The sequence below is a fragment of the Anthonomus grandis genome, chromosome 5 (genome assembly GCF_022605725.1).
Source record: "Anthonomus grandis grandis chromosome 5, icAntGran1.3, whole genome shotgun sequence".
In the NCBI taxonomy this organism is placed as follows: Eukaryota; Metazoa; Arthropoda; class Insecta; order Coleoptera; family Curculionidae; genus Anthonomus; species Anthonomus grandis.
The window spans coordinates 2,410,758-2,431,148 of NC_065550.1; positions in this window are offsets into that span (position 1 = coordinate 2,410,758).

Consider the following 20,391-nt stretch of genomic DNA (forward strand, 5'->3'; position numbering starts at 1 on the left):
TGAATCTTGAAGTTGATTCACGGGCTAAAGAATACTAATAGCAAGAATTGCACAAATGATGCCAAACAAAATAAATGTACTTATATGAATTATTTTAATACAATTGGTATAGTACCTTGGCAAAATAAAATGTTGTATAGATGATGTTGTAAATATGAGAAATAGTTGAGGGTAGGTTTAGAGATTGTCTCACAGTATATAAGAGGTGTGCGGATGACATTTTTATAATCTAGAATGGCAGGGAGGAAGATCTGCCAAATTTTCTTAGTTTCGTAAATTCCTTACACCCTAACATTTTATTCACAATCGAAGATAAAAAAGATGGTAGTTTGTCTTTTTTTGACCTTCTAGTTAAGAAATGCAACAATAAAGTTATTTTTGAAATATATCGTAAGCCCACCACTACCGATAATGTAATTCAGTACTCTTCAAATTCTCCCTATCCTTATAAATTTGCCTTCTTTATTTCATTTTTCTATAGATTGTTTAATATCCCCTTGTCAAAAGAAGCTTTCGCTAAAGAACTGAATATTATAAAACATATTGCTCTCAACAACGGATTTCCCCTTCATTTAATAGACAAAATTTTTTACAAATTTTAAAATAAATATAAATTGACCTACAATGTTGTTCATAATAACGACTCAAAAAGTTCCTTTAGATCCTTGTCCTTTTTTGGTTCAATCTCCGTAAATTTAGCAAGATTCTTTAAATCCCTAAATGTAAAAATCGCTTTTAAAACAGTCAATAATTTAAAGAACCAATTGGTCAGTAAAGTGGAAAAAGCAAACATCCTTTCTAAATCGGGAGTTTACTCTTTAAAATGTGACGATTGCAACGCAGTATACATTGGCCAATCTGGAAGAAAAATCTCTACATGCATTAAAGAACATGTAGCGCTTTTTAAAAAATTTAAAAATACCAATGTCAGTAATACCAAATCAGCGTTTGCTAACCATTTGCTGGCCTCAACTCATAATTTTTCTCCGGGGGTGGGAGCTGAAGTGCTTCATGAATGTCCTAAAGGTAAGAAGCTTAAGCTTCTGGAGAAAATGGCAATTACAAAAGCTAAAAAGAGTCCTGTTCTCGTGTGTGTGAATGACGTGTTTACTTTTGAACCTAATTTAATTTTTAACAATTTAATTTAGCTAAGTATTTTTTTAACATTTTCCTTTCTTTAACTTTCATTGGCTAACGTGATAAGTTATTTTAGCATTAGGTCCGTATAGTCGATAGGTTTTACACTTATACTTCTAACCTTGTGGTACCGGGTTCGATTCTCGATGAGTCTATGTTGTTGCGTTCCTCTTAAAATTTTTATTTGTTGCTTTTTACAATTAAAACCTTAAGAACTAGGTATTGTTTATTTATGTTCTAAAGGTTTTTTATTGTTTTATGTAAGTTTTTAGTTTTGTTTAAGTAATATTTTTATTTTAAGCCTGATGATGCTCTAACTAGAGCGAAATATGTGTAGCCCGTTTATTACATGTTGTGAGACCGTGACTTTGTGTTTTTCTTTGTTTTCGTCAATTTTGCCTAAGACAAATTTTATAGGACAACCAATACATGCGAATGGTAGAAGTGAAAATACTGAGAACCATAGCTAGCTAAACTAAAAAAAAACATACAAGAAACACAAACATAAAAGAACAGTGTGGCATACAAGATATAGTAAAATAAAGAAGATAAAGAATAGGAAAATTGTATTACCATGTCAAAAATGGTCAAAGATATATTAGGGCTACCACGTATAGTACTAGAAGGAACGCCAACTGAGAACCGCCTATCCGGAAGCGTATTTCCAAAACCTAATATTGTACAACGCCCGCAAGCTTTTCTCGATTGTTATTGGTCAATTCAAAATCTTTTTGGTTACAACGCTGCACTCCAAAATCTAATACGATACAACGCCGCCACAATACTAAATAGGATTTTACCATTAGACTCCTAAATATTTTCGAGTACAGCGCCAAGCTGCTAAATCTAACAGACTGCAACACCAAAGTCATTTATTTACATTTAAACACTTATAACATAACCTTAAATATTTCAGTGCTGTTATTGGTGCAGGTATCATTAGTTTTTAGTTTGTTTCTATTTGTTTTAAAGAAGAAGTTGTTAAGAACTTAAGAGTTTGTTGGAACAAGCAGTATTTAATGTAGGAGTAGTGGATATTGTGGAGTTTCGTGATAGAGAATATTATAAGGCTGTTTTACGCCTAAAACTGCCGGGAAAAAAGGATGCTAACTCAACCTGGGATGACTTACATTAAGTGTAATGAATAGATTAAAATCTTTTCGGCTTTCACAAAAACGCAGTGGGTAGTCAAACAAACATTACCACGTTTACAAAAACTTTTATTTCAAGAGTATAAAAGAGTATAAAGAGGTATGCATGCCATCAAACTAATTTTAACAAAATTAGCCAAGAAGAACGAAGACGGCAGTCTACTAAAACTAAAGGTAAAGAATGTGAGGCTTTGGTAGGTTTATTTATTTCATTTTTAGTTTCCCCGTATTACTAATGGAGTATTATGGGGATTCTGTATAAATATATTTATACAAATAAAAACATTTTTGGCAAAAAGGGTCTGCCACTCCACCCGATTTTGATATTAGGAAGGGGTTGTTGTTAAAAAAAATAGCCTTAAAATAATTTTAAAATTTGATTCAGTTCAAAGCTATGGTAATGTGATACTATTATTGATGCTTTGTTCGATTTAACTTAATTTTAGAAGCCATTTTTTAATATAGTTGTTTTTTCTTATAAACACATGTTTAAGTACCTATAATTATTATTACTCAAGCACTATTAGTGTTCTTATTTAAAACTAAATTTCCTTTTTTTCTTGTCAATTACCAAAGAACATAACACAGTGGTGGCTGATTTAAGAAATGAGCTTGAAAGGATTTGTGATTTGGCCATAAATGAAACCAGTAACATCAACCTTATTAAAAACTTTACAAATTCTTAAAAAAAAATTAAAACTGGTAGCCAACTAGACACATTTCTGGCAACAGAGAAGAGTTCAGTATTCAGGCAAGGACGTGTTATAAAAATTCCGCCAACGGCTCGTACCAGAAGAAATACGCGCCTTCGATCAAAATCTGGCGCCAAAAGAATCCAAAGTGCTAAGAGGCGACATTTCTTGGCAGCTAATAATATTACATCAAATACTCCTAATGCCAAAATACATTATTTTTTTTTGTAAATAAATAATTAATTAAGTAGATAATTTAGGTACCTTATTAGATTTTTCATTTTTCCTAAATTAAGTAAAATAAAATATTAACCTATATCGGCTTTGATTTACCGCATAATACATACATGTTTTTAATAGGTTTGTGTTTAACATTTTGGATGAGGAAAAAAACACTAACTTCTCAATTATGTGTTGCAGTCTATTAGATTTAGCGGCTTGGTGCTGTACTCGAATATATTTAGGAGTCTAATGGTAAAATCCTATTTAACCCATTAGATCCCACGGTACCTTTTAGTCAAAAAAATTAAAAAATACACGTCATTGTGATAATATCTATATTCTTAACAAAACGATATATAAAACCTATATTCTAATTCTAAAGATAACTTAGATATAGATATGTACTCAAATGAGTACAATGGTAACTTCGCAGACAAAAGAATTTTTTTATTTTACAAAAGAAAACTTATTTTAATGAAAGTGATACATTATAAAACAGGTTCGTTCCAAACAAAGTGTTACTTGACATTTTATGCAAGCCCATCTAGCTCTTTGATGACACACAGTGCACCTTAATTGCTTTCCCAGTTCGCGTGGGAAGTGACCACCTTCGTGTTGTCTAATCGTTTGAAGAACTTGAGCAGCAGGTCTCTGTTTCACAAACCGTGATTTGCCAAAGCAATTCAAGTAATGCAACACAATTTGTCTTTGGAATCCAAGCAAATCCATTTTCTCTGCTGAGGCTAATTGATGTAATCTCCATGAATTTACAACTGACATATTCATCATATGGGTAAACAGGCACCACCACCACTTTTTACCGCGAATATTGATTCGGTAATTGCTGACTGCTTGGTCGTGTAGATCAACGCCTCCCATATGTTGGTTGTAAATTTGAAATAAAAATGGCTGAGGAACATCAATTTTTTCTTTTGCAGCAGTTGACCAACGTTTGACTCTTGACAAAGGTTCAAATTTGTCATAATTTGTTGCTAAAGTTACAACGCTATTAGCCTTCCACCTTACAAATAAAACATGAGAATCACTATCATACCTATATTCATAAGAACCACGTTCCTATTTCTGAAGTAGTTTGTTGTTCGTCAGTGGACATTTTTTGGTCCTATTTTCCCTAACAGTGCCTGTGGCCCTCTGGCCTTTTTCTCTAAGTGTTTTTAGAAGGTCAAAACTAGTAAAGTAGTTGTCAAAGAACACAGTATGGTCCGAAGGGACTGCAATGTTTTCTAAGAGGTCTAATACTACCTTTGATCCTAAGGGTAATTTTGAAGCTAAAGCGGGATTTGACGATTTGGCACCGCAATACGTATCAAAGGAATAACAATATCCTGTGGAGCTGGTCAACATCCAGTCCTTATAACCAAAACGGGTAGGCTTGCCTTTTATAAATTGTTTTGAGGGATGGTGCCCAAAATATTTCACCATAGCTTCATCTATTAAGAGCTCCTCGTGAAAGACGCCCCATTGCAAAAAATTTTGATTTAGAAGATCTACCAAAGGGCGCAATTTTGCTAGTTTGTCATTCCCGTCCAAATTATTATTATTAGCCAAATGAATATATTTCTTTATATCTTGAAAACGATTTCTAGACATGGAATTTGCTATAAAGGGCACGCCAACGTCTTCATCAAGGCTCCAATAGATACGCTCACGGGAAAGCTTGTGATATCCAGTAAATAACAAAATTGCAAGGAACAATTTTATGTCGGCTCTAGAAACGAAAAAGGCATGATTATTTTTTTGAGAGGAATATAAGTTTGTTTCATGTACAATATGGTCTACAATCTTGTCATCAAATATTTTTTCAAAGATTTCAATTGGAGTACAATCCCGTAAGTCGCTTTTGACTATTTCTAACCGATCAACGGCCCCAGGCGTTGATGGTAAAGATATATCAATAATATTTTCAGTCCATCTGAATTCACTGGATTTTTCTTTTTTGTGCAACGATTGACCAGCATCTTCTAGTTTGATAGCTGCAGAGCCTTTTAGTAGATTTTGGCGCTAAACAGATAACAGCATATTCATTTCTTCATCACTAGTATCTTCATTCTCATCCACATAGTGTACCTCAATTTGACCTGGGATATCCCTAGGAAACTGGCTTACTTCATTCTCTTCAATCAAATCATCATCTATATCCTCTTCGTCAGTCTAACTGTCAGGATCAGGTGGTATTATAATGATATCAGCTGGAACGTTCTTATTTATGGAACAGCTATCTTCTAGGGCAGCTCCAAGCCTTTGATACCTTTTACCATAAAAATTTGAGGTGGGAATTGGCACATAGGCATCGTCATCAAAATCCATTTTTTGTTATCAGTTCTAGCAATAAAAAAAATATTGTTAGGCGACAGAGCCAAAGATATATTTTCTATGTTTTTTTGTAAACAATTTATTAGACCATATTTTATCACATATAAATTTTTTTACTTTATAAAAATTAGAACGCAAAACATTTTTCCTAAAATAGACACTGAGTGCCCACTGTACTCAAATAAGTACAGTAAGGTTCGGGGGGCCATTTTGTGACAACAGAATTCTAATATTACTGGCTTACAAAAACAAATACGTTTTATGATCCCCTAAGACCATTATAATCAACAATGAAACCTAGTGATTTATCAAATGGTAACACAAAACAATAACTTACGTTGGGCAGTCACAGGATTTTAACACTGACTATCGATATCAACAACAACAAAATTCTGCATCGTGATAACCGCATTTTTAAACGTCTACATGAAATTATACTTGTTTAGAGATCCCTATATTTCACGGAAATTTCAAAATGCAAAAATAGATGTCAGCACTAGGTCTTTTTGTTCACTGTACTCATATGAGTACAATGGGAACGAATGGGTTTTAATATTGTGGTGGCGTTGTATCGTATTAGATTTTGGAGTACAGCGTTGTAACCAACTAGATTTTGAATTGAACAATAACAATCGAGGAAAACTTGCGGGCGTTGTACAATATTAGGTTTTGGAAATACGCTACCTGGAAGACCCAAAAGATGGACCCACAGCTGGTAGTCTATATCACAGGAAATGTTACGACGGCAAACGTCGAATTAACAGAACACTTTGATCTAAAACAAGTAGAAGAAGAGAAAGAAAAATTATTTGGAAAGGTATTTCAAAAGCAGAGCCTCTAATAACCTATTTGCCTCTAATACGCATTTCTAAAGAATCTGCGATTGTAGCCATTTACTCTCTTTAACTATTTACTAATAATGGTTTTATCAAAAACTTCGATTGGACCGTTTTTTAAGGTGCATAAAACATTTGCAGAAGAATCAATCATTAAGAATCTTGATGAATTTCTGGAGCCTCATCAAGTTCCAGATTCTAGGTCTGTAGACTAAATGTAAAAGTGTTACGTTATCTCTTCCTGGTTCTAATTAAATGGAAAATTTCCTTGCAGAATATCCAGATTTCTCATTGGAAATTCTAACTGGAGCTCACACCTTAAGCATGGATGACATTCTGAGAGGCAATCTAAAAAACTTAGAATTCACTCTCAAAAAACGACTTTTTAATTAATGAATTCTTCCCATTGGAGGTACTGACAGGAATCAGAAGTTGACATAAAGATCCTGATGGATGCCTAGAACCATACCCATAGTTATCAGAGAACAAAACCTAAAAATGCTAATGACCCATCTTGGTTTCACGTCTAGGACTAGGCAAAGAGCTTGCGCTTAAAAAAAACACACATGGCATTCATTTTGTACTCGAAAACCTAGCATTAAGAATAAGAATTTCAGAAATATTTTTTACTATTATTGAATACTTTACAAACATCATATAACAGTAATTATATATAAAGTTACTATAGACTAGTTAACATATATCATATATTATAGTTTTTATCGAATTATGATTCGTTTTAATATTGATACAATCAAGCACCTAGATGTGAAACATCTGTATGTACGGTATCAAATCATGTTACTTACTTTTAGATATAAACTAATAATATTTTCTATTATAAATATTATCACAAAGATGAGAAAAATTAAGAGACTAAGCAAGTTAGAAAGAAACATAATTAAAAAATTACGCATACATACATATATATTAAAAAATTCAAAATACAACCAACCATGACACTATCTGTGATCAAATGCTCAGACGAAAAACTCTTCAAATTGGTAAGCGCTTTCAGAGATTACACTCTTACACAACAACTTAAATTTTTTTATAGAAGTGCAACCTCTACAAGCACCTGGCAACAAGTTATACAAGTTAGGTCCAAAGTAATTTATATATCTTAGATTAAGATTATTAGTACTTAGTGGTAGTTTAATTTGCCTATTGCACCTAGTTCTTGTATCATAATTATGATTAACAAAAGACTTTAAATTAGGTCGAATAGGTATATAAGAACAGATTGTGAGAGTGTAAATTAATCGAATGTTAAAAATATCTTTATTAAATAGTAAATGCATAGGGTACAATCTATCTTTTTCAAAAATTATTTTTAAAATATATTTCTGTATTATATTTAATTTGTACAGGCAGTTATCATAAAGTCCTCCCCACACCAATATACCATATCTTATAATTGATTCCACAAATGCTTTATACAACATTATTAAAGTCTTAGTATTTAAAAATTCCCTCAATAACTAAAATTTATAACTTTTCAATTACAACTCCAAGGTATTTTGTACATGAAGGTTCTTTAATACAGTGATTATCTACTAAAATAGAACTATAACGTGGTCTATTCGCATTAGTAAGTGAAAAGGCTATGTATGTTGTTTTAGCTAAATTTAATGATAATTTAAACGTTTGAAGCCAATTTTTTGTTATAGTTAAAATATTTACATATTTATCTTTCACAATGTCCCAAGTCTCCTGAAATCACAATCGCTGTATCATCTGCATAAGATACTAGTAGACCATCCACCTGTACCCTTAATAGTGGGTTGATATATATTATAAAGAGTACTGGGCCCAAAACTGTTCCTTGTGGAATGCCAATCTTAATTTCCTGTTTGTCACTTAGGACATTATTGAGCTAAACTCTTTGTAGTCGCCCTGATAAATAACTTGAAGAGTACAGGGAAAAAACGTGCAAAGTCAGTATTTTATAAAAATTAAGATAATACGTTTATGTGTTTCCTTTCACAGAATATTTTCATATAAGCAATTAATACCGGCAAGAAACGCACTGTGTCACTAGTTATGTACACAATTATGCCACCCTATATATAATATTTGCTTATGTATATGCTTACTCAGTTATATTGTATTTCATGCTTTATTTGCATTATTTAGTCTATATAATCACTTGTAATATTAAGTTAAGGTAATCTTCGTTCTTGCTTAGAGTACACTGTATCGCGGCTTGTCAAAATAAAAGTTTTTTAAAACGTTATTAACGTGACAGAAAACATAACTGGCGCAGTCGGGTAGGATCAGGGCAATTTTCGATTGAGATTTGCACGTCATCGAGACGATCAATCGTAAAAACGTGAGTTTTAACTCTTCGGTCCTGATACGAACGTGGAAGCTGAGATCAAACCTTATCAGAATCGCTCTGAGACGAGAGATCAGTGGAAACACCATTTGGCAGCACGACCACAGCACCTTAGCAACGCGGGGATTCATCTGATTGGAAAAAGGTAAGTGCCAATTTCCTTTCAAACCCTTTCCCTTACTTTGGATTGAGCGAGTGGAAAGTTAGTTTTAAGATTATTGTTATTTTTAAAATTTTTATTGAAACATATATTTGAAAAACTTATTTTGAATTTATCTTTATCAATTGAATATTATTGAAATTACCATTGAACTTTCTTTTGAGCAAATCCTATTGGAATATACTCTCTCTTTATCGTAAAGGAAGAAAGATTCAAATAATTTAGTAGTAAAATTAATTTTAGAATTAAGTTTATGTTATTTAATTAATAACATTATTTTTATTTTACTCTATGAGTGAACCAAACGTTGACGCATTAGCTGAAGAATTTTTCAGAACTCTCAAATTACAACAACAAAATTCGCATTTAGAAACAATCACTGAACAGTCCGAGTTATCTAATACAATGACTACTACACGATCAAATTCTATAAATTACACTCTTTTAAAAATGTATGTTGATACAATTCACCCTTACAATGGTGATTCTAATACCCTTAACAATTTCATTTCTGCCGCAGATTTTCTATTTGAAACATATGATAACCAAGAAGATCCTATTTTAAAAAATTACCTTATTAGAACTATTAGAATGAAATTAATTGACCGTGCACTAATATTAGTAGGTTGCCGCATGGAATTATTATCCTGGGCACATATTAGAACTGCTTTATTAGATTGTTTTGGCGATAAGCGTAGTATAGAATGCCTTGAACAAGATTTGTTTGTAGCTATCCCAAATAAGAATGAACAACCATTAGATTTTGCAAAAAGACTACAAGTATTGCGTAGTGCTTTAGCTCAAAAAATTAATAGTTTTGATGATAATTTTATGACAGCTGAAACAAAACTTATTCATCTTAGACAATATGATACTATATGTTTAAGAACATTTATAAGAGGATTAAACAACCCCTTACAAAGTATTATTCGATTAAAAAACCCCGATTGCATAGAAACCGCAATGACAATGATATCAGAGGAAGAAAACTTCCATTATACACAAAATTTATACAAACCATTTATACCAATTAACCATAACAAACAACCAACACTAATGCACAAACCACCAGCATATTCACAGAATAACTCACAACACAAAAATCATAATAATAATATACAATATCCAAATCCAAATAATTTTAGAACACCAAATAATAATTTTTATCAACAACATAACTATAGACAGAATATTATTCCACCTAGTTATCAGAATTTCAATCAAAATTCAAATTTCCCACGAGGTCCAGTTCCAATACAACCTAGGCCAATGCCTCAGAGACCTCTTCCAACCAATCGACAAGTTTTCGGTACCCCAAAGAATGTTTTCAAACCCACAGGTCGAACACCCCTTGATAAACCTGAGCCAATGTCAACCAGAACATCTTATACAATGCCAACAAATTCTAACATTCACCCCAATAATCATTTTAAGCCATCTGGCCCAAGAAATTTCATTTCGCAAGAACTTTTCCAAATGGAAAATAAAAATCTAGAAGAAAATGTCACAACCAATTACCACCCCAGTGAAGATAATGATGATTATTATGGAAATAATACTGAAAATCCTTATGAGTTAAATTCTTACCAAACAAATAGAAATGACCCCTGTACATCAACAGATTACAACGATTTTGAATATGAACCAGAATATTCTTATGATGAGAATACATTCCCTATTCCAGACCAACAAATAGAAAATGAAAATTTTCCTATTACCAACCCTTCGAAAACCCTAACATAACATACGAAGTAAATACACAAGTCACTAATAGCCTCCCTTATATCGAAATTCAAAACCCACCAATTAAACTGTTAATAGATACTGGCTGTTATCCATCAATATTACGACCCTCCATAGCTGAAAAATATTTTCCTGACAAAATCTATCAATTTTCATCGATATTAAAAACCGGAGTTGGAGAAAAAGAAGTTCTCTATAAAGCCAATATTCCAGCTTTTGCAGAATTGCAAACAAACGATTCGATCGATTTTATACTCTATGATTTTCATAACTATTATGACGGTATTTTAGGCCTTCGAGAATTAACTAAATTTATGTTTAACATTGACCTATATCATAAAAGGCTGATAAAGTCAGACGGTATTACGACCTTGTCATTCAGATATCGCGAGCCTGACTCAACATTTAAAATCACGGTCAACGCCCACGAAATTCTAAGCACAAAAGTACCCGTGACAACATATGATACTATTGACATCATTATACCTGAAGGAACAATAAATGACTCTTTATATATACCAGAAACGCTCTGCACAGCAGAAAATGGTTTTGCACGTGTTGATATTCAGAATAACACAGATGAAAATATTACTGTTGAATTAATGAGTCCAATTGACTGTAAAATTTTACCAGATTATCATAAAGATAATTTCGAATTTTTTCATTTAGACAATTTAATTAATTCAAACCCAGAAATATCCCATAATAATTACACTACATCTAATAAGAATCTCGATATTACCCAATTTATAAGACATGACCATCTTAATAAAGAGGAAAAATCAAAAGTTTTTAAATTAATCAGAGAATTCTCAGACATTTTTCATAAAGAAACTGAAAAACTATCATTTACAAATAAAATCAAACACGAAATTAAAACACATGATGAAATCCCAATACACTCAAAATCATACAGATACCCTTTCATACACAAGGAAGAAGTCCAAAAGCAAATCAACAAAATGCTGAAAGATGGAATTATAAGACCCAGCCAAAGTCCATGGAGTAGTCCAATATGGATAGTAAGTAAAAAACCTGACGCAAGTGGAAAACAAAAATGGCGAATTGTCAATGACTACAGAGGAGTCAACTCCAAAACAATTGATGACAGATACCCTCTGCCAAACATCAATGATATACTAGACAAACTAGGAAGGTGTACATACTTTTCCACAATTGATTTATCATCAGGATTCCACCAAATAGAAATGGCACCAAACTCTATTGAGAAAACAGCGTTCACAGTGGAAAATGGCCATTATGAATACGTAAGAATGCCATTCGGATTAAAAAACGCACCAGCCACCTTTCAGAGAATCATGGACAATGTACTGAAAGACATTCAAGGAAAAACCTGTTTAGTCTACATGGATGACATTATTGTCTTTTCAGCAAGCCTAGAAGAGCACATAAAAAACTTGCACCATGTTTTCCAAAGATTACGAACGGCAAGATTGAAAATTCAACTTGATAAATCTGAATTCCTAAGAACAGAAGTTGAATTCCTGGGACATGTGATAACAAAAGACGGAGTTAAGCCGAACCCTAGAAAAATAGAAGCGATCCAGAAATTCCCGATCCCGAGAACACCAAAGGAAATAAAATCATTCCTAGGACTCTTAGGTTACTACAGACGCTTTATAAACGGATTCGCGAAATTAACAAAACCATTCACGAAATGCCTAAAGAAAGGAGCAGTGATAAAACACACCCCTGAATACATACAAGCCTTTGAAACATGTAAAAATTTGCTATGTAACGATCCTATACTACAATACCCAGACTTTAGAAAACCCTTCGTTTTAACCACAGATGCCTCAAATATAGCAATAGGAGCCATATTAAGTCAAGGAAAAATAGGACAGGATCTTTCAATTGCATACGCATCTAGAACGTTAAACCAAGCTGAATGTAATTATTCGACCATAGAAAAGGAACTTTTAGCCATAGTATGGGCTACAAAACATTTCAGACCTTATTTATTTGGCAGAAAATTTATAATCGTCACAGACCATAAACCCCTGCAATACCTCTTCAACCTAAAAGAGCCAAACTCTAGATTGGTACGATGGAGACTAAAATTGGAAGAATTCGACTATGAAGTCCAATACAAAAAAGGAACACAGAATACAAATGCTGATGCTCTATCCAGAATAGAGATTAACATGATAGAAAATGATTCTATACTTGGAAGCCCTGGAGACATCACTGAAGAAATTGATCAATACATTGCAAATGAAAACGCTACTTTAGATGATTTAGACCAATTACCAGATCTATTTAACCCTGCTTTAGATCTAGAACCAAATCGAATAAAATCAAAATTCTTTCTGATATACAAATATTACCCCCTCGTGACCAACGTCCACAAAATGGAGATACAATTCACTCAGCAATAGATGACCCAATATTAAATATACCTATAACAGAAAATTGTTTAAATACTTACAATCATCAAGTTCTAATTACCCACAATACAAATAAACAATATTGTGCCTTTAAAACAAAACATTTTGAGAACAAAATTAGATATCACTTAACTTTGACTAGCAACTATGTAAACGAAATCGTACACTTTTTCCGAGAATATATCGATCCTAAAGTTGTACACTGCATGTATATTCAACAATCTGAAATTGACAATTTAGGAAATAAAATAGGAGTAATCTTATCCAAAACATTTAAACATAACTCTTACAAATTAGTAATCTCCAATACATTCTTAAACGATATAGTAAATGTAGAAATGCAAATGAATTTAATAAAGAACCATCACGAGAAAACTTGCCACCGAGGTATTAATGAATGTATGATGTCACTGAAAAAATTATATTACTGGCCCAATATGAAATTAGACCTCACACAGTATATAAACAATTGTGACATATGTCAACAAGCCAAGTATGACCGCCATCCTCCAAAAATAGAATTTTCATTAACACCCACACCTCGAGAACCACTAGAATCCATCCACATGGACACTTTCCAAATTTCTAACGTAAAATTCCTAACAATAATAGATGTTTTTTCACGTTACGCCCAAGCTTACCCCTTAGAACCTAGTTGCAACGCAATTACAGTTCTAGATAATTTAGCAATTTTTATAAGTCATCATGGACTACCTCATCAGATTACCTGTGATAATGGCACAGAATTTAAAACTTCCCTATTAATTGATTTTTGTAAACTTCACAAAATAAAAATTCATTTCACTACTACCGGAAATTCAAATAGCAATAGTCCTATTGAAAGAGTCCATTCAACCTTAATTGATCACATTAGAGTTTTAAAACTTAAATTCCCAAATGCGACAATGAAACAACTAATGATTTACGCGATTACAGGTTACAACCTCTCTGTACATAGTGTTACTAAACAAAAACCCTTTGATGTCTTAAATGGACGGCCAAACGCTTTAGACCCTTTTGACCTTACAGATGAGATCATATTAAATAAATATGTTAATGATCGTAAAGACCGATTAAAAATTATCTATGACGAAATCTATAATCAATCTCTTAATACTAAATTACGTTTAAATGAAAAACAGAATAAAAATAGAGAAGCCCCTATAGATATCCCATCAGGATCAAAAATCTATGTAACAGATAAATCCGCTTCGAGAACTAAAGATAAAGCGCGTAAGAAAATAGAATACGTTCAAGAAGATATCGGTAATAAAATCATTACTAAAAACAAGAAAGTTGTACATAAATCTATGATACAAAAACCTAAAAAACACTTTCTTTTCCCTAGAAATAATGAACCTCCTGACACTTCAGAAGAGCTTCGCAGTTCTCCTACAAGTATTATCGACAACAGTGATAGCGACTAATCCTATCATAACCCCAATCAAATCCCCTTTATTCCCATTTCATTTAGGAAATGCGAGAATTATTGAAAGTAAACATACTTTCCTCCATTATGTAGAAATTAAACCATTAGTTATAGAGCTTACTAAACTAGAAGATAATTTTAGAATTTTAATTGCTGCTTGTAATGAAACAAATATTATTAACGCTTTGCTTTTACATCATATTAACACATTAGATATGCTTAAACATGCTAGCTACTTTATTAATGAAATCAAAACTAAACTTAATAACATTAAACCACATAGCCGTGAAAAACGAGGCTTAGTAAATATATTAGGTAAAACGTCAAAATGGCTTTTTGGTACATTAGACTCCGATGATGGAGAAAGATATGACAAAGCAATTGAAGAATTACGCTATAGTCAAAATACATATAAAAAAGAAATAAATATGCAAATGTCATTAACAAAGGATTTAATTAACAGTTACAATAACACCATACATACTTTAAGTAAAAACCAGAACTCTTTAAAAAATCATGTTGACCTTTTCAAAAAGCAAATGAATAAAACAATTAATGATCTTTCTATATATTTAAAACTTCAAAATACTATAAGTCAATTAATTATAAATTGTCAGAGTTTTATTACTTTCCTAGACAATTTAGAGGATGCGATAATGTTTGCTAAACTCAACACCTTACATAGTACCGTAGTTTCAGCTATCCAATTAGAACAAATAATTTTGAATCTAACTACCCTTTATGGTGAGGAAAGACTAATATCATTTAGCGACTTAAACTATTATTATCAATTAACAGGACTTCAAGTAAGTTTTTCAAATGATAAAATAATTTTTGCTATTCATTTTCCTATATTTATAAAAGAAACTTTCGAACTTTTCCACCTGTTTGCTATTCCAACAAACCAAACCATTATAATTCCCAAACTTCCTTACCTTATAATTGGCACTGATCTACACCAATATCAAGAAGAGGCCTGCCCATTGATTGAAGACCTATACGTCTGTCAAAATGCCCTAGGACCCCAAGTGGATGACTGTACTACGTCCCTCATAAGAAAAGCAGAAAATCTAAACTGCAAGCTGCTTAAAGTTAACGTCACTACCCCTATTATCTATCCCATAAATCAGCAATATGTTCTAGCTATTCCTGCTAGCACCAAAATAAAAGCACAACAAACGTGCCAAAACAAGCAAATATTCTTTATTGATACACCTAGTTTAATAGAAATACCATATAAATGCGGTATAAGCTTACTAGGATCACAATTCTGGAATCAAGAGGATATCTTGAGATCCAACCCTTTTCATCTACCGGATGTAACATTTAATGACTTGGAAATGCAGCTGCCAGAGGAAACAATCCAACTAGATTCAATCGACTTCAACCACATCAGATCGTTAGCAGAACGCTCCAATATCTTGAAACCCCTTCCAGAGGAAGAAGAAAGAATTCACCCTGCAGCCTGGAGCTTTAGTATAACTCTTGGAACCATACTAGCCATATGCTGTATAGTCTTCGCTATCTACACACTTATCCAAAAGAAAAGGTCTACCGAAGAGGAACTAGAACTTCAAGACAAAGAAGAAGCTGAAGAAAAAGATGCTACCCCTGGTACCTCGAAAAACAACACACCATCCCTGTTGTTTTCGACTTAGGCGGGAGGAGTTATGTACACAATTATGCCACCCTATATATAATATTTGCTTATGTATATGCTTACTCAGTTATATTGTATTTCATGCTTTATTTGCATTATTTAGTCTATATAATCACTTGTAATATTAAGTTAAGGTAATCTTCGTTCTTGCTTAGAGTACACTGTATCGCGGCTTGTCAAAATAAAAGTTTTTTAAAACGTTATTAACGTGACAGAAAACATAACTCACTGGATATTTGCAGTTTTTAAATAACTATGCAGGGAAAGAACGTGCAATGTCATCGCGATACTAGATAAAAACGTGTTAAGTCAGGAAAAAACGTGTTGGGTTGAGAAAATTATATTGTTTTTTTAAGCTCGTAGGTCAGTCTGCCGATTATTTTAACTGAGTGAACATGGCGAGTGACATTAGTGGTGACGAATTAGATAAAAAAATATGTGGACTATCTAAAAAACGTAAAATAACTGGTCATATGTCTGATGTTTCAAAAAAAATACGCTTACAGAGTCATAAAGTAGGGCCAGACTGTCATTGTAAGCGATTTCAGTGCTTTGAAAAAGTTTTACCTAATGAACGGGCTAAAATTATTAAACATTTTAATTAGTTAGGTTCTTGGGACGAACAAAGTGCCTATCTGTGTGGCCTTATTCTTCTAAGTCCTGTTTTCCAACGAAGAAATCGTCGCCCAGAAGAAGAAAGTCACTTCCGGCAGGCTAGTTACTTTTATAAGGTAAGAGTGCTACGTAATGAAGGAACAGTCGACATTCCAGTATGCCTTAAAGCATTTTGTTCACTTCATGGAATTACACGAAGAAGAGTTCAGACTATTCACACTTCACTTCTAGTCAAAGGAGTTGCTCCTAAGGACAACAGGGGGAAACAATCCTATAAACATCGTGCACTTAAAGAAGATATAAAAAACTGTGTTATTTCTCATATTCGTTCGTTTAAGGGTAGGTCTAGTCATTATAGCAATAAAAAGTCAGAGAAAATTTACTTACCTGAAGATTTGAACATTCGCAAAATGCACTCGATGTATAAATTAAAACATCCAGATAAATCTGTGTCTTACGAAACTTACAGAACTAGTTTTTCGACTAATTTTAATATCAGTTTTGGATATCCCCGCTCTGACACCTGTTCCAAGTGCGATGAATTCAATGCTAGATTGAAGTCGCTAAATTTAAGGCTTACCTAAAATATCACTTTTGAAATAAAAGAGTTCCTAAATCGCAAAATAAGAAAGCTTACATTAGAGAAAGAACTTCATAAGAAAAAAACAGAAGCCTTTTATGCTAGGAAGAGACAAGCTCGACTTCAAAGTAGGAAATCAATAGAGATAGAAGCGGTGGCCATGGACTACCAAAAAAACTTACCAGTCCCGAACATAACGACTAATGACGTCTATTATAAGCGTCAATTATCTTTTTATTCTTTTAACATCCATAGACTTTCGGATGCTGATTCAGTATTTTATACCTATTCAGAAGAAGTAGCTAAGAAGGGTTCTAATGAGGTATGTTCTTTTTTAGAAGATTATGTTACTCATCATCTTCCTAGTAGCGTTAAGATTTTAATAATTTTTTGCGACTCTTGTGGAGGACCAAATAAGAACTTTATAGTGTTTCGCTATTTGCACTACCTGGTCCACCAAAAAAAGAGGTTTCAAACTATCAACGTTGTATTTCCGATTAGGGGCCACTCATTTATAGAGTGTGACAAAAATATGGGTATAATTAACTGCAAATCCAAGACCGAACTACCTTCAGACTGGGTTCGGATTTTCAAGGAAGCTAGAGTTAAACCAACACCTTATAAAATAGAAGAAGTTAACGACAGCCTTATAAGAGACTGGAGTGCATTTTTGTCTCCTTTGTATGTAAAGAAGTGTCCGTTTTTGAGTCGACCAATAAGAGAGTCGGAAGTCACTGTGAATCATCCAAGAATGATTCTTCATCGTGAAACCTATAATGGATCTTGGACTACTTCCGTCGTAACTAAACTAGTCTTCAAACTCATACGAGGCCCACCTTTATCTAAAAAGGAGTTTCACTATCCACCACGCGCTTATAATGGTTAGTTTGTTTTGTAATTCCTTTAAATAATAGTGTTTTTGTTAATAAAATATTTTTTTAGGTAAAATTCCTATTTCAAGAGAAAAATACAAAGATCTACAGCAACTGAAAAAATTTTGTGACGAGAGCACGTTTTCCTTTTACGACAATCTTCCTGTACTACCCGCAAAGAAAATCCCTAAAATGAACAGAAGAGAAAAGCCCGTTAAAACAACAAAAAATAAGCGCTAAACACCAATATAGTAAATACGGTAACATTTAAAACAAAGTCACTTTGCACGTTTTTTTCCTGTTTTTTTTTTATACTTTGGTTGGTTTTGTAATAAAATTTAAAAAACTAATTGATATTTTTTAATTTCATTACATAATTTAAAAAGCTAGTATACGGTATAATAATTGTTTCCAAAATCAAAATTTTAAAAAAATTATTAAAAAATTTATAGCGTTTTTAAATTTAAAATTTTATTTTCTCAAATTCAATTAATAGTGACTTTGCACGTTTTTTCCCTGTGGTCTTCACTTGAAAACAACTCTAAAGCAGTACCCCGAATTCCATATCTTTCAAGAACATTAAGAAGTATATTATGAGGCACAGTATCAAAGGCCTTTGCAAGATCTAGGAATATAGCCATACATTTTCAGTTATTAGTTGATGCATGGCATCTTCTGTACTACACCTCTCAAGAAATCCATATTGACTTGATAAAACATTATTTATTCTTAAGAAATTCATTAGTCTAATCTTTATAAATTTTTCACAGAGTTTCGCAAAATTACTTATAAGGCTGATAGGCCTGTAATTATTAATGGATGTTTTGGAACCTGATTTATGAATGGGTGTTATTACCGATGTTTTAAATTCGAGGGGTATTTTAGCAGTTTCTAATATAAGGTTTAATATATGTAATAGTAGATTCATTATTTCTAAATGTGTCTGTTTAATGATATCAGCTTCAATACCATCATAACCTGGTGAACTATTATTTTTTATTGTTGAGATACACTTTATTAATTCATTTTTTGGAATGGGGTTAAAATAAATTGATTTTGTTATCGGAGCATCCAATTCCTGTTCATGTTATGGTGGCGGAATTGCTTTTTCCATTTCTACTTCAACATTGATCTAATAGTTATTACAATAATTTGATGCTTCAAGTAGACTATTAAAATTTTCTTCATATTTATTTTTTATATTAATAAAACCATCGTTTTTGTTTTTAACGTTTTCGTATGTGGCATCTTTGATTATTTGGTATAACTTTCTTATATTACCCTTGTAATTTTCAATTTTTTTCCCATAATATTCATTTTTCTCATATCTTTTTATTCATGTTTTCTCTATATTCTTCACCCAATTGGGTATCAAATCTTTTCAATAGTTTTTTCTTCATTCGGTCTCTAGTCTTAATTGATATGATAATACCGTTACTAATCCAATCTTTTATTTTTTTATATTTTTTGTGCTTTATATTGGAGGTTTGTGAAGCGTTTATTAATAATTGTTGGTAACTTTTTAAGACAATTGTTGTTGCCATCTCTAAGTCATGATTATTCATCACCACTGACCAATCAAAATCTCGTAGTAGTCGTCTAAACTTAGGAATGTCCAATTTAGTTTTAATGTCATTGTAAGAATTTATTAAATTATATTGCTTTTCTTCTACTTGACTAGCGAGAAACATTATTGGGCTATGATCTGTTATATCCTCTTCAATTACATATGAATTTAGTTGTAAATTATTAGATTTTTTTTTTGATTGATAAACAAGTGATCTAGGCAAGTTTTTGAAGTCTTTGACTGAGTTAATATATGACTTGAAGCCTAATGAGTTCATCATAGAAAGATAATTAACAACATGATTATCATTTCGTTCTAAAATATTTAGATTGGCGTCTCCAACAAAAATTTCGATATTAGAAAAAGTTCTTGTCTCAAAGTATGTAAATAAATCACTATTAGAAAAGTCATTGACGTACCTTTTTTTTCTTTAAAAACATTTAACTAAAAATACCACATGGACACCACTAATCAAAAATTTTAAAAACCTTTTAGATCAAAAAATGCTTTTTTTTTCACGAGGAAAGAAGAAGAACTCTTAGAAATGCAGCAGAATATCAAGCACTGAACAAAAGAATCCATAAAGAAGTGAAGAAAGACATTCAACAGGAGAAGATATAAAAATATCGAAAATGTAATAGAGCAAT